Below are 14940 nucleotides of genomic sequence, written 5' to 3'. Positions count from 1 at the left end.
CCTTGCTCTAACGTTGGCCGTTCTCTCCCCGGGGGGGAGTCTACCTCATGCAAGTTCAGGGGAACAGTATTTCACATACAGCAGCCGACCTGGGGTTTTTAACTACTGTTGAGGAACTGTGAATTTTTTTAAACAGACAAATCACTCTAAGCAAATCACCTTGGAGCAGGGTGTCAGGTGTTATGTGACTCAGAGGACGAGATGCTGTTATCTGTGTGTACACGTGTGAGAGGGAGCGAGCCTGAGTCTGTGTGTGTAGCAGGATTTTCTGTAGAATGTAGACATATATATAAAGAGGGCTTGTCTTTATATATGTGTCTATGGAGATAGAAGCACACACCCTCCCTCCCAGAATCGGACATCCCGCGAGAATCGAAAACTCAGTGAAGCGTTTTTAGATGGTTTTGAAAATAACCCTTGGAGTTTTTCTTGAAATACCATTCCCTTTATATTACATTAGAGGAAAAAAAAAAAAAAGACTGTTACCTTTTATGTGAACCAAAGGATATACTTCAGATCTCAGAGCTGCCAGTCAAATGGTACTAAAGGTTTTTAAAAACATCAGTTCTCCCGAATTTGGGATTGCCTCTCTTTCTTGGTATCTGTACAGTGTATGCCCCCACCCCACCCCTTTTCAAGGCAGTACCTTAACTCCATATGCCTCCGACTGCCGTTTAAGCTTTTTTGAATCTGGGATACAAACCAGAAAAGACAATGAATGTGTAATCTCTGTGCCGATATTTCAGTGTTTTCAATTCCAATGTTTTGATTGTAAATTAGATGCCTATTCAGAGAAATGAAGGGGGGGGCAATGTATAAATGTAGTGATGTGATTGTTTTCAGTGGTATTTTGATACCAGCTCATTGTAATCTCTTACCTGTTGTGAGGTTTTTGAGGGACTGTGGCGACAGCAGCCCCCCTTGACTGAGTCAATCCTTCTAACCATCACTTCGAGCAGGGGCCTCCTTATTTACTACTGAGACCTTGGAGGAAAACTCCAGTCCTTGGGTGTATGTTTTTGGTGGCTGTTTTTATTCCCCCTGGAGAGTTACCTAACTTGTTTCTACAACAAACACGCCAAACAGCACAGTAAAATGCCAGGGTTGAGAATGAATATTGAGTGGATGCTCACAATTGCCCATGATGTATGACCTTGAATAATATGAAAAAGCATCATGTTTGGTTGCAGGCGACTAGAGTGACGAGCCTGGGGAAAAAGGTTCCCAAACCTCCCCTACCAGAGAGCGGAGTGTTTCTTATACAATATAGTTGATCTGACGAGAATTCCCTCATGACTGCTACTGAAGGGACGGATATGGGAGATTCGGGTTGAGCATCCAGTGATGGAGACAGAGACGGTAGTGTCAGTGGCTAGGGGCCAACCACAGTATTGGTCCCTTCAGCTTCCAGTCATGAAAAACACTCATTTTGCTGTCATCCTGGTTCTAGATCTTACGGGTGGATTTTGGGAACATTTCCAAGAAGGTACCAATTAGTAGTAAGGCTTAACATTGGCAGTAAATATGGAATCTTGCATGAGCCTGTTGGTGTAAGCTCAGATAATCAGAAACAGAAAATGGCATGATTCAAATGAGACACGTTCTGCTGAACAGTTTCTGCTCCCTCCCGACTTGTCCTGCCGAGGGAGACTTGTTGTACGGTTTTGCCCCCGTTTCAGCAAGCAAGCCACGCGGAAGGAGAGCAAGCGAGCCTGGGGCTGGGCCACCAGCCCTTCCCAACTCAGCTTGAGTTGACAGTGTTTGTGAGAGTCTCCATGGGATGTACTGAAATCTCAGTATGCTGTGATGCAAAGCTGACCTTTGACGATATTGAATGTGATAAATAGCTATAGAGAAGTACTTCCTTGCCTTATGTGAGGAGTGTAAGCTTATTTAAATTATGTAGACAAATCAAAGTGGCATTGCTTAATTTTTAGCAGGTATAATAAGCAGGTTAACAGTAAAAATGCAAAATGTAATAAGTCACTTTGAATATTCAAACCAAAGTTCCTTGACCTTATTAGAAATAGGAAATTATGGACTTGAGAATTGGACATTCCCTGTTTACATATAAAAAGTTCAGAGCTGAGATCACGATTTAAAAAAAGAAACATTTTATAACTGTGGACCTTATGGGTGCAATTTGAAATCATTTTTCAGCATCTCACCAGACTGAACTAAGCACATACCAAACCTATCTTTGATGAAAAGTTGGGGTTTATTTTTTATATAAGAATATTATCACTATTACATAAACATACTCAGGACAAAGAACTTCGCTCAGGGAACATACCGTATAATAATTGTTGTTTCTTTACAGAATAGTCTACAGTCCTGCTTACTCAAAACAAACCAAATAACTTAGACCTTTATGTAAGTATTATGTACTGGTGTTAGTAATAACTACCTCTGAGTTTGACATAGATCGAAATGTCCAAATATCAATTATCAGCTCTCCTTTTTTAATTTCATGTGAAAATTACTCAAGGAGACTTCCTCCACTCCTTTCAGATGTGAATATCACTGACGTAAGCACAGTGTCCATTTACATGGGTGAAATATTCTGTTTACAGCAAAAGGCTACCTCATACTTGATGCATAGCACACCTTTATGCTGCTCCAGCCTTACAGTGGCTGACAATTCTCTGGTACAGAATCTTTTTATCTAGAGTGTAGATAGCAATTCATAACTGCATGTTTCTGACAAACACTTGTGAATAATGAAGCATCTCATCTAGTTAGCAAAGTCTCGGAGCATTTCCTTCAAATGACCATGTATTTAAAGACATAGACTCTTCTGCTGAAGCAAAACAGAGCACAAGCCAGTCTTCGAAATAGCTGCTTTGCCCAGAGGTCGGTAGTGGGAAGACGTCAGGACGTGAGGTTGCTTGTATGAGTGTATGTGTGCTGGGCGAAAGTATCAAAGATGCCAATCTCCTTAGTTTATGTCTGTGCTGCCCTGAGGCCGAGTGATTGCAGCATTGTTGTCCAGGCACATAATTAACAGCTCTGGCTGCCAAGGAGTGAACATACAGTGGACGTGCAATGCCCTTTCTAGCTACTGAGGGGTAGGATCTGTGTGAAGCATCAGTTTACTGGAGTTGCTAATGGGTTGGGCAGGAGGTCTGTGAAATAGTTCCCCTTTGACCTCTCCCCACCCACGTCAACACAAATGTAATTCCTAGGAAAAGATGCACCACCGGTCTCTAGCCCTGTGAGCTATTCATTGCTACGTGGCAGGTTATAGTAGAAACATTTTTATACTTGCATTTTTCGTCTTTACTCGAAGCCTTTGGATGTATTTTTACAGTTGAAAGATTTAGAAAGATTTTTACCTGCTTATAACTTGGAAAATTTGGCGTGCAATGTATGGGAAAAGATCAAGAAACATCATGTTACTAGCATTGGTCCATCTACAAATAAATATAAAGGTGTTTCTATTGCCGATATATTTTTTTTGGCCCAGTTTTATTTTGCACCAATGTGGCCCCAAGTTACTGCTAGTTGTATGTAGTTTGTGAATAGGAGCCCATAAGTGTTAATAGACTTTGTAACTTTCACTGTAAGATGAGTTATACAGGACATGGAAAATCTCATTAAGTCTTAAAGATAATTTAAATTAATTTATCTGTTTTCTCTAAGAAATGTTTATCATAAGATATATATGTGTATTTCCCCTTTGGTTATAAAATTTGGGAAAGTGTGTACACGTGCGGCTGCACGGATTTTAATTTTCTAGATGTCTTAATGAGATTTATTTGTTTTAGGGAAGAACAACTTGTTACAAGTATCAAATTCTGTCTTACATCGCTGTCAACAGCCTCTTTCAGATGTGGTGGTTGTGTGATCTGTGTCATAGTTCAGTTAGAGTGAGAGGTTGACCTCTGAATCATTGTTAAATTGTCTGTTTGGAGCAAAGCTGCAAAGCTATGGTCAAGTACTGTACACTGAGAATCTATCGCAACATTGAATATATCTGTGGCTTCACATGTGTGAGAGTTAACCAGCTTGAAAACGATGGTGTTGACTACCTCTTGAATTACTTACAGCTACCAACCACTGGCACCCACCACCAGCTGGCTTTAATTAGTATGTATTGCTTTTTTGGTATTAACTTTAACCACAATAGAGACCAAAGTGAACACTGATTTCTATATGACTTTAATATGGTGTTTTATCTAGTGTTTTACAATTATCCTGTGTAGTCTTTAGGTGACCTCATTGTCCATTTTGGCTCATGTTGTTTACAAGTGAAAATAAAAAACACTTGAACTGTATGTTTTTAAAGGACAAAAAAGGAATAGATGGTCGGAATGGCGTTTACTTGGGTACAGTCATCTCGATGGACTACAAGTACTGTTTGCCTTTCTGCAGACCGTGGATTTTATATTATCATCTCATGCCTAGTGTCTTATTCTGTCAATTATGGATATTTTGAGGTTTAAAGAAATTACTTGATTAAAAATAAAACATATAACGTTGGCATTTATGTTGAGTGTTGGAGAGTTTTCATGATTTGTATTATGGCTAAATTTAAATGAGTGGGTAAAAAGGCTACTTAGTATTTACACCAAAATGAGTAACAGTTACATAGTTTTAACATATCCTCTGGAGAAGGTAATGGCAACCCACTCCAGTACTCTTGCCTGGAAAATCCCATGGACAGAGGAGCCTGGCAGGCTGCAGTCCATGGGGTCGCGAAGAGTCGGACACGACTGAGTGACTTCACTTTCACGTTTCACTTTCATGCACTGGAGAAGGAAATGGCAACCCACTCCAGTGTTCTTGCCTGGAGAATCCCAGGGACGGCGGAGCCTGGTGGGCTGCCGTCTATGGGGTTGCACAGAGTCGGACACGACTGAAGTGACTTAGCAGCAGCAGCAACATATCCTCAAGGCGCAGTGATTATAAATATAAAATTTAGCTGTGACAGTACAGATGGCGAATAAATTCCACCTGAATGAAGGAGAAAAGGTGGGTCCTGTCCTCTTTAGGAATCATCCTGTGTCAATCAGCATGGACTGTGCAAGCTTGGTAATCAAGACATACTTTCTGGGGCCAGGAAAAGTAGCCTGGAGCAAGAGTGTTGAATTTTCCTGCAATTTTTTCCCAAGGATTTAAGTATTTGAAAAGAACAGTCAAGGACATGTGACACTGGTACCAAATATCTAAGCTATGAATGTAGATTTGATATACTCTACAACCATCTTGATAAAACTGCTGAGTTCTATAAATTGACCAGCCTCACTCTCACACAGGTTTTCATTTCCAGTCTATACGTGGATGATTCACTTTTTCCCCCTGTGGTCTCCTGGACTCTTTTTACCTTTTAATTATAGTAAAAGGCAAAAACCATAACATCATTTACCATCTTAACCATTTTTAAGTGTACAGTTGAGCAGTGTGTAGTATATTCACCTTCTTGTGCAACAGTGAGTGATGTGAAGGGCTTGATCATGAATGCTCATGAGATGCTTATTAAGTAAACATTTCAACATGTTTACTTTCATTGATTATTATTTAAAATAGTAGCTTCTTGTTATAAAACTAGTGCTATACTTTACTGCAGAAAATATGGAGAACTTTGAAAGAAAATGGTATACAATCCCATCACCTGCATTGTATTCTAAATTTAAATTTTATTTCAAATATGGACAACCTTTTAAACACATATAATCTTATCACCTATAAATAACCATTAACATTCTTCATTGTCTTTTTTAAAAAAATTACAGGTATTTTAATATAAAATTAGATTGTATATGGTTTGCAACTTTATACTTTTCCCTTAACATCTTATAATGTTTGCCATATCAGTAAAAATTGTTCAAAATCAACATTTTTGATAAGTGCAGGTGTGGTTTGAGGAGGTGAGATTCAGTGAGGCAGGAAGATGGGCTTGATTTGGGAGGTTGAAGAAAGAATCCGGGACAGAAGAAATAGCATAAACAAAAAGTCAGAATCCAGCCGAAGCAGTACATGTTTAATCAACCAGTAAAGAGATGAATTTGGTGGAACGAAGTATTTTTTTAAGTATTTATTTATTTGGGTCACTGAGTGTTAGATGCGGGATCTAGTTCCCTGACCAGAGATCAAACCTGGGCCCCCTGCATCGGGGAGGGCAGAGTCTTAGCCTCTGAAACTCTGGGGAAGTCCCAAACAAAGCGCTTTTAAAAAGCAACATTTTGAATGTAGGGGAGGGCCACTGATGCAACCAGGAATGTGAGGGGTGTCCAAGTTTGCAAAAGGAAAAGCAGGAGCGGTGAGCACGTCTGCCCCAGGCTTTTCCCCGTGGTCACTTCCCAGGTCTTGGAGGTGACACATGGGGTGGCAGTCTCACTGAGCCGAGGAAACAAAGGCAGGGCTACCGGAGCAACGGAAAATGGAAGGCTAAATCCCAGAGGAGGGGTCATGAAGAAGGGAGCCCCCAAAATCTTCATACGGATTTCTTCCAAGTCATCGACAGTCTGCAGACCCAGCAGAAAACAGCAGTTGAGGGCAGTCACAACTAGGATGTGGCCAGAGAGATGTCTGGGGTGTAAAACTTCAGGAGGTACTCACTCTCAGGCAGCTTCCTGGCCCGAGGCAGCATCCTCGCCCGAGGCAGCATCCTCATCCTGTCCTGGTGCAGCCGCTGGCTGGGAGGCTGAGGGAATTACCGGGTATTTTCTCAGCCATCTTTGCTGGAGAGAGACAGAATCTGAAGTCTCAGAGAGTGAGATGGGCCTTGGTAAACACCTGAGATTTTTGTCTGGATCCCAGCAGGGCGAACCCTAGGAATAAGGGTCATGCGACGAAGAATTGATGCCTTCGAACTGAGGTGCTGGAGAAAACTTTTGAGAGTCTCTTGGACTGCAAGGAGATCAAACCAATCAATCCTAAAGGAAATCAGTCCAGAATATTCATTGGAAGGACTGATGCTAAAATTGAAGATCCGATACTTTGGCCACCTGATGTGAAAAGCTGACTCATTGGAAAAGACTCTGATGGTGGGAAAGATTGAAGGCAGGAGGAAAGGGGGACGACAGAGGATGAGATGGTTGGATGGCATCACCGACTCCGTGAACATGAGTTTGAGCAAACTCCGGGTGATGGTGAAGGATAGCGTGCTATCCTGTTGAAGCCTGGCGTGCTACAGTCCACAGGGTCACAAAAGAGTCAGATAGGACTGAGCAACTGAACCACCACCCTACGGAGTACAGGATTCAGGATAAGAGGAAGCCCCAGAATCCTAGGCTGTCCTCTGTGTCCACAGAGCACTGCATTTGAGCCACCTCTTGAATAAGCTTTTTGTAAGAGCCTTTATGTGAAACTTTTGCTTGCCAGGCTACTAAATTAAAAAAAAAAAAAAAAAGCTTGTTTGCCAGTCTACCATTTTGTGGCTAAATCCTGCTCCTGTTTTCCTGTTATTTTCATGAAATTGATTTCTTTCCCCTCAAAAACTGCTTCTATGAATTCTTTGTTTTGCTTTCTAGAAACAATTGAAATTTAAAGGAAAAGCCTTTACTGTTATCCAAATGTCGTTTCGGCCATCTTCAGTATAGAAATCATCCTATGTTACTCTGTCTAATCCTCTTTGTCTCTCTCTCTCTCACACACACACACACATACACACTTTCTGAAGTGTCTTAGGTACCCTGAAAAATGATAAATGTTTCTGAGGCTGCATATCAGGCATATTTCTTAGCACAGAATTTCCACTTTAGAAGCTTCCTGACTTTAGGATACATGCATGCTTACCTTGTTTCTAAAATTAATGAAGTTTCTTGAAGATGTAAATTATTTTTTTCAAGGTCAAAGGCCTCAATTGTTAGTTAATTTCTGAACTGCCTAGTATCTAGAGCTGCCTGCTCCAGTTTGTAAAAATTTTTAAAGTACCAAGTACCAATTCAACCTGGGGTATTTTGCTTACACCCCAGTGGTTCATTCTGTTCTTTTGTCAGGAAAACTGGACTCACGCCTAAGTATTATAACAGCGGCAATATTGCAAAATTAAGGTATAGTGAAAGACAATTTCAAATTTAAGACGCAAACCATATTTGTATTTGACTTAGTTCAGATATGTGTATTATTGACATGTGATACTTTCTTACTATTTTCCACATTTTCCTCTAGGAATGTGGCCTTAAGTATTTATAGCAGATATTTCAAGTCCTATTTATAATCACATCTTTCGTTTAGATTGTCATTTCACATATTCAAGCCACAACAGTTATCTTCACATGGGCTCTTCAAATTCTTTCTTCATGAAATTAATTCTGAACAAATAATTTTCATTAGCTAGTCCAGATATTGGTGTGCTGGTCCTGTGCTAAACTTGCTTCTGCCACTCATTCAAGGCAATCAATTTAAAACAATAATAATGAAATCTCATTACAACCACAATGAACTTTCTCAGGGTAAAAAATTGGAAAAAATGCAGAGGAGGGGTTGAAGTATAAGCAGCCATTGCAGAACCATTCTGGAGACGTGGCCGAGCTCATTCTATTTCCTTAGGTTTGTCTTTTCCTTCTTGTTAATACTGCATAGCAATAACAGAAATGTATCAGATTGCCAAGGAAAGCTTAACAGAACAAAACAGTTGGAAGAGACCCTAGAATGTCATTTGGCCCAATATTCTGTCTTTGCCTAGATCACATGGATCATCCCAGATGGTATTCCCAATCCTAACAGAAAAGATTCAACAAGTCCTGTTAAAAACCCTAGGACAATGTCTAAATGTTCCAACACAATTCCTAACCCAACCCAAAACCAAACTAAAACAAATAAGCAATAGAAAAAACTCTGGACCAGGGTCAGATTATTTAAGAGATTCCATTTGGAGGTGCCATATTGACAACCTACAGTGCTTCTTTTTAATTAAAAATTATTTCTTAATGGAACACCATCTCAATTAGAATTTTCTTTAGGACATCTGTAAAAGATAACCTAAATAACACAACAATTAAAAGGTGTGTTCTAATACAGTCCATTGTATAATGGGCCTTTAGAGATGTAAAAATTCTCTCTGATTAAGATGAAATTCCGATTTGGGGTCTTCCCTTGTGGTTCAGTGCTAAAGAATCTGCCTGCCAATGCAGGAGACAGGGGTTCAATCCCTGGTCCAGGAAGCACCCACATGCCACAGCAACTAAGCCTGTGCGCCCCAACTATTGATCCTGTGCTCTTGAGCCCCCGAGCCCCAGTTATTGAGCCCATGTGCCCCAACTATTGAAGCCTCCACACCACACCCCCCCCCCCCGCCCCGCCCTAGAGCCCATGCTCTGTAACAAGAGAAGCCACTGCAATGAGAAGCCCGTGCAGCTCAAATAGAGGAGCTCCCGCCCCCTGCAACTAGGGAAAAGTCAGCGCAGCAACAAAGATCCGGCACAGCCAAAATAAAACTATTCAAAGAAAAAAAGATGGAAGTCTGATTTTTAAGACACTGTAGAACAGTAGTAATTCTTCAATTAAAGACCGAGTATGATCCTTGGGTCAGGAAGATCCACTGGGGAAAGAAAGGGCAACCCACTCCAGCATTCTTGCCTGAGAAATCCCTCCGACAGAAGCCTGGCGTGCTATAGTCCATGGGGTCTTAAAGTCGGAGAGGATTTAGCGACTGAACAACCTTGATGCAGTTCAGTTATGCATGACACCGCCAGAGGGCACTCTTCACTCACTTTGCATCACCTCTGCTACTACATATTTGAATTTCTGATCATGATTGATAGACGTATCTCGGAAAATCTCTGCCTAGAAAAATGTATACTTATAAGTAATGACTTTATAGGCTCTTATGAACAAGATAGAGACTGTCATTGTGGAGTTCATGATGCTGAAGGGATACTGATAATGCTATCTTGTTTCAAAGTATTTTATCTAAGTTTTCTTGTAATAAGAAACTTCAAAACGGTAAACACTAGAGAATTAAATACTCATGTTGCATTATTACCCCCTCATCTACCTTTGAAGCTGTAAGAAATAAAAAACTTTTAAATTTTTTGTTTGGTATTTTATTACCTAAATCTTTGGTGGTTTTTTTTTTTTTTTTTTTTTTTTGGACATCTTACTAAGTCAGTCTATGCTCCCAATATCTGAGAAGAAACCATATTTTGTTGAAGTGCTCACATTATCATACCCAGGTCTTCTCGATTTGGGGTTTGAATATTGGAGGCTAAGAGCAAGGACAAATTAGATACAAGTTCCAACTGAATTCCCAGGCATAGTTTAGTGAAGAGATATTTCACTTTAAACTTCCATCTGTGTGTTAATTTAATAATAGTTTTCACTTTTATAGTGTTTTATAGTTTACATGAGCTTTGAAATCTGGTTCTCACAAAACCTTTCTAAGGTAAAGATGGCAGATATAACTATTTCTGTATTACAAAGAAATGTATGATTGTACTTAGGGAGATGACATTAACTGCCCAGGTCACACAAACAGACTTGGAGCTAGAAAAGACACTTCAGGAGTCTGCTTCTAATTAATTTTTTTTTTCCCAAACACCAAAACCAGGTTGAAAGCTTCTTTCTAACTCTGATACGTAGGAAGCCACAGGGAGCCAAAGAAAGTAAGGGAGTTGGAAGGATCAAAATCACACACCAACAGTGGTCCAAAGGTACAAACTTTCAGCTACAAATGAGTCCTGGGGATGTAACAAACAGCATGGTGACTCTAGTAAAACAGTGTTTTACATATTTGAAAGTTGCTAAGGGAGTAAGTCGGAGAAGGCAATGGCACCCACTCCAGTGTTCTTGCCTGGAGAATCTCAGGGACGGTGGAGCCTGGTGGGCTGCCATCTATGGGGTCGCGAAGAGTCGGACACGACTGAAGCGACTTCACTTTCACTTTTCACTTTGATGCATTGGAGAAGGAAATGGCACCCCACTCCAGTGTTCTTGCCTGGAGAATCCCAGGGATGGGGGAGCCTGGTGGGCTTCTGTCTATCGGGTCGCACAGAGTCGGACACGACTGAAGCGACTTAGCAGCAGCAGCAGCAAGGGAATATATCTTAAAAGTTCTCATCACAAGAAAAGTAATTTGTAACTATGTGTGGTGATGGATGTTAATCAGACATATTTTGATGATCATTTCACAATATATACAAATATCAAACCATTAGGTTGTACACTTAATACACTGTTCTAGGTTAATTATGTCTTAATAAAAAGAGACTAAATGTTCCAAAAATAAATGTTGCTATACATAGGAAAATAGACCCATCTATGCTTCTGGTATTCACTCTTCAAACCTCACACTAACACTTCAGTGTTTTTTTTTCCCTAAAGCAGGAAGGAAGATCAGGAAAACCTTTGCCTGCGAAGTACAGACCAGCCTGCAGCTACAACCAAATTACCTGGGATGTCTGGACTAGTGACGCTTTCTGACCTTCCTCCAGACCAAAACTTCTCAAATTTATTACCTCTTTTGAGTTACTTGGGGAGCTTTTAAGAATCCTGATGCTCACATAAATTACTTCAGAATCTCTGACTCCAATGTGCAGCCAAGGTTAAGACTAACTCTTCTGGATGTATTGAGTTACTGGAGCCAGATTTTAACTGACTCCCTAATCGACTCGTTAAAAGTTTGGTAACTATTGATCTAGAGCAAAAAAAAAAAAAAAAAAGCTGCTCTTTTAACTGAAAGCCATCGGACTATGGACAAGGCTACTTGGGTTCTAGTTTTTCTTGGGTTCAATTTTCTCAGCCACACCCTTCTCATCTGCTAATAAGGGGGTTGGACTAGTTAAGGGGACTTCAAAGAATGGTCCCCTTAATAGCAGCATCAACATTATCTGGGAACCTAGAACTGCAGTATTTGGTCTCTACCCTAGCCATACAGAATCAAATTCTGAGATGGGGTCTGGTGAGTTGTTGCCCCCTCCCTTTGTTAAACTTTATTGCATAGACTAAAATTTTGGTTTCCTAGACTCACTAGTACTAAATTGCCCATTGGGTTTAGTGTCTTCTTGCATCAGCTCCTGCAACTTGCCAATCTGTTCACCACAAATGGCATTAAGTTTTTCTTCTGGTAGGGAGATTCCAAACATGCTCTTATAGTTGCATTTTGTCTGCTTTCATTAGCTTGTTCTTATAGCACTTCTGCAAGAATTGCTTGGCCTCCTTATAACCAATGGTCCTATGTCTCCTAAATGTGTCCTTCACGTGTGTGTGCTAAGTTGCTTCAGTCATGTCCAACTTTTTGTGACCCCATGGACTGTAGACCACCAGACTCCTCTGTCCATGGGATTTTCCAGGCAAGAATACTAGAGTGGGTTGCCATCCCCTCCTCCAAGGGAACTTCCAGACCCAGGGATCCAACCAGAGCCTCCTGAGGCTCCTGCATTGCAGGCAGATTTTTTTAAACCACTAAGCCACCGGGGAAGCCCCCATTGTGTGTGTGTGTGTGTGTGTGTGTGTGTATGTTTTAGTTACTTGGTCGTGTCCAACTCTGAACCCATGGACAGTAGCCTGCCAGGCTTCTCTGCCCCTGGCATTCTCCAGACAAGAATACTGGAGTGGGCTGCCATTTCCTTCTCCAGGCGTCCTTCACATACTGGTCATCAAGGGCTTTGAGGTCTGGGGTCAGAGCCTGGGGCAGCATCAAAAGGCACCAATAACAGGCCGAAACTTGCAAGACTTTTGGGCAGGCAGAACGCTGCGCCTGCGCCTGACCTGGTTTTTAGTAGGGGCCTCCAGGTGATCCTGGTGAAATTTACCTACCTACTCTAAAATTCTACAGTTCTGTCCCCTCCAAAGGAAAACCACAATCCACACCATTCTGGAAAGGTCTGGAAGGGATTTGTCAGCAAACTGATTGTTTTGAAGACAACTTTTGAGAAACCTTTAAATGATACACCAGAAACACAGACTGTGTGGTGATGCGTTATCGTGATAATAGTATTCCAACTTCACACAGAAAACACAGCATTTGTGAAGGACGGTCCAAGGATGGGGGAACTCTGTTTAGAAAGACAGCAGATGAGACTTTACCTAATCCCCCAAATCAAATCCTCAAGCAAAAACAAAGAGTCGTAAGTCGCTTGGACCACGAGTCACACGTGGAGCAAGAAGACATCACGGCAGCCCTTAAGAAGCCCACACGCCGGGAATTAAAGTACCAGAACTGGCATATCCCTCATCTGGTTGCACCTCCTTTTACAGATAAAACTGGGGCTCCCCTCGGATATGTGAGCTGCCCAGGGTCCTAGCATTCTTGAATAATCAAACTGCATTAGGAATGCACATCTCCTTAGTGTTTGAGAACTCCCCTTCCACCCTCACTCTCTGGGATCTAGAGGAACTTCTCTCCATCTACGCGTATCCAGCACACCTGCTCCCGGCTCTCACGTGGCCCCCGTGGGGAGCTCAACAAAAGGTATTTGTTCAAAACAACCACAGCTGAAGACGGTCATCTCTTCACCTCCTGGAGAGCCTCATTTAACCTAATGCTGACATTTTCTACTGACAGCAACCTCCCGTGAGAGGCAGCCTCCTTTCCCTGCCTCCAGCTTTCTGGGGCCACATGTGGAAATCAAGATGGGCTTCTGTCTCTGCCTCAGCCAAAGAGGTCCCGAGAGACCGCAGCCGGGGAAGTGGGCCCCAGGCCTGCAGACGTTTATTTCTGCTGTGAGCAGGAGGGGCCTTGGTGCCTGTCCCCCCTCCACCTGTCCTTCAGGTCGGGCTGGTACCAACTTTCTGGCTCTTTATAAGAACCGTGGTTACCAAGACTCCAGAATCATTAAGGATTCAACACAGCAACCACAGGGAAAAGGGGATGGGAACAAATTTGTACTTCATGCCAACTAGGCCTTTGGAAAGGTCCTAGAATTCAGGTAAGGACACAGCAGCTTTGAAAGGTGTAAGGACTTGGTGAGGATCACATGGTCAGAGCCCACGTTCAGAGCTGCATCTGTCTGACCTTGAAGTCATGTCCAAGGACAAAGACTCGGCCTCCTTTTTCAGGTTGGTGTTTTGAGCTAAGAGAGGTGGAGGTGGACAGCAGAGATTAGAAACCAGTTTGGGACATCATGTATCTAGGACCCTCTATTTTCATATTAGCTGATGGATTATGTTAAAGGTCAGTATCAAATCTTGGCTTTTCATTTTTCTAAAAAAAAAAAAAAGCCTCTCCCTAAAAAATACATATTTTTTTGTACAAAAAATATGAAGTATTATAGTCTTTAATTTCAGCATGGAAACTCCTTTGATAACCTCAGGTGAGAAGCTGAGAGCAAGGTGGTAGTGGTGGCTGCAGTCTTCCTGTCTAAGAAGCCTGGAAAAGGCAGCAGGGTGAGCAGGTCCGCAGGCTGAGAGATCTGGGATGGAACACGGCCCTTCTACTGGCTGGTCTGTCCTGGCAAAATCAGCCTATTTGAACTTCAGTTCTGTTGTGTTAACCACCTTCCAGGATTTTTGTGGAAATACTAAATTGTGTGTTGTAAGTGCCTTTAACAGTCTCTGGTAAATAATATGCACTTAATAGACAGCTATTATTACATTATATTGTAATTATTCTTATAGGAAAATGTATCCATACTAGTAAAGAGAAGAGTTAAAGAGTTTAGATAAGAACAACAACAGAAACAAACACTGAAAAACATTAGGGAGGCCTCCAAGATAACAGAAACCCTTTAAAGAGAAATGGATTCAGAGCAGCTGACGGTTCTGTTTCCTGTGCAGCGTGGCCCCCGTGGGAGGCCGGGGCCTGAAACTTGGCCCCTGTCCGAACTTTTTCAAGGGGACTCCAGGATTCACCTCCATCCGTCTCTGCACAAATGACCTAATTATATGTAACCACCAAGGAACGAGAGCAGCTCTGAAGTTTCCAGTATTCGCAGAGAAATATCAAGAGGTAAATGGCGCTAATCATTTTTCCCTGAAGGTTCCCTTCCTCTACCAGTCGGGTTTTGATTGTGAGGCTTCATTTACTCAGCTCTGAGGTAGTTCAGCTTCATTCGA

Source organism: Muntiacus reevesi, chromosome 19 (genome assembly GCF_963930625.1).
Source record: "Muntiacus reevesi chromosome 19, mMunRee1.1, whole genome shotgun sequence".
Taxonomy (NCBI): Eukaryota; Metazoa; Chordata; class Mammalia; order Artiodactyla; family Cervidae; genus Muntiacus; species Muntiacus reevesi.
The sequence above is the reverse complement of the archived record's forward strand: the minus strand, read 5'-3'. Positions refer to the sequence as shown.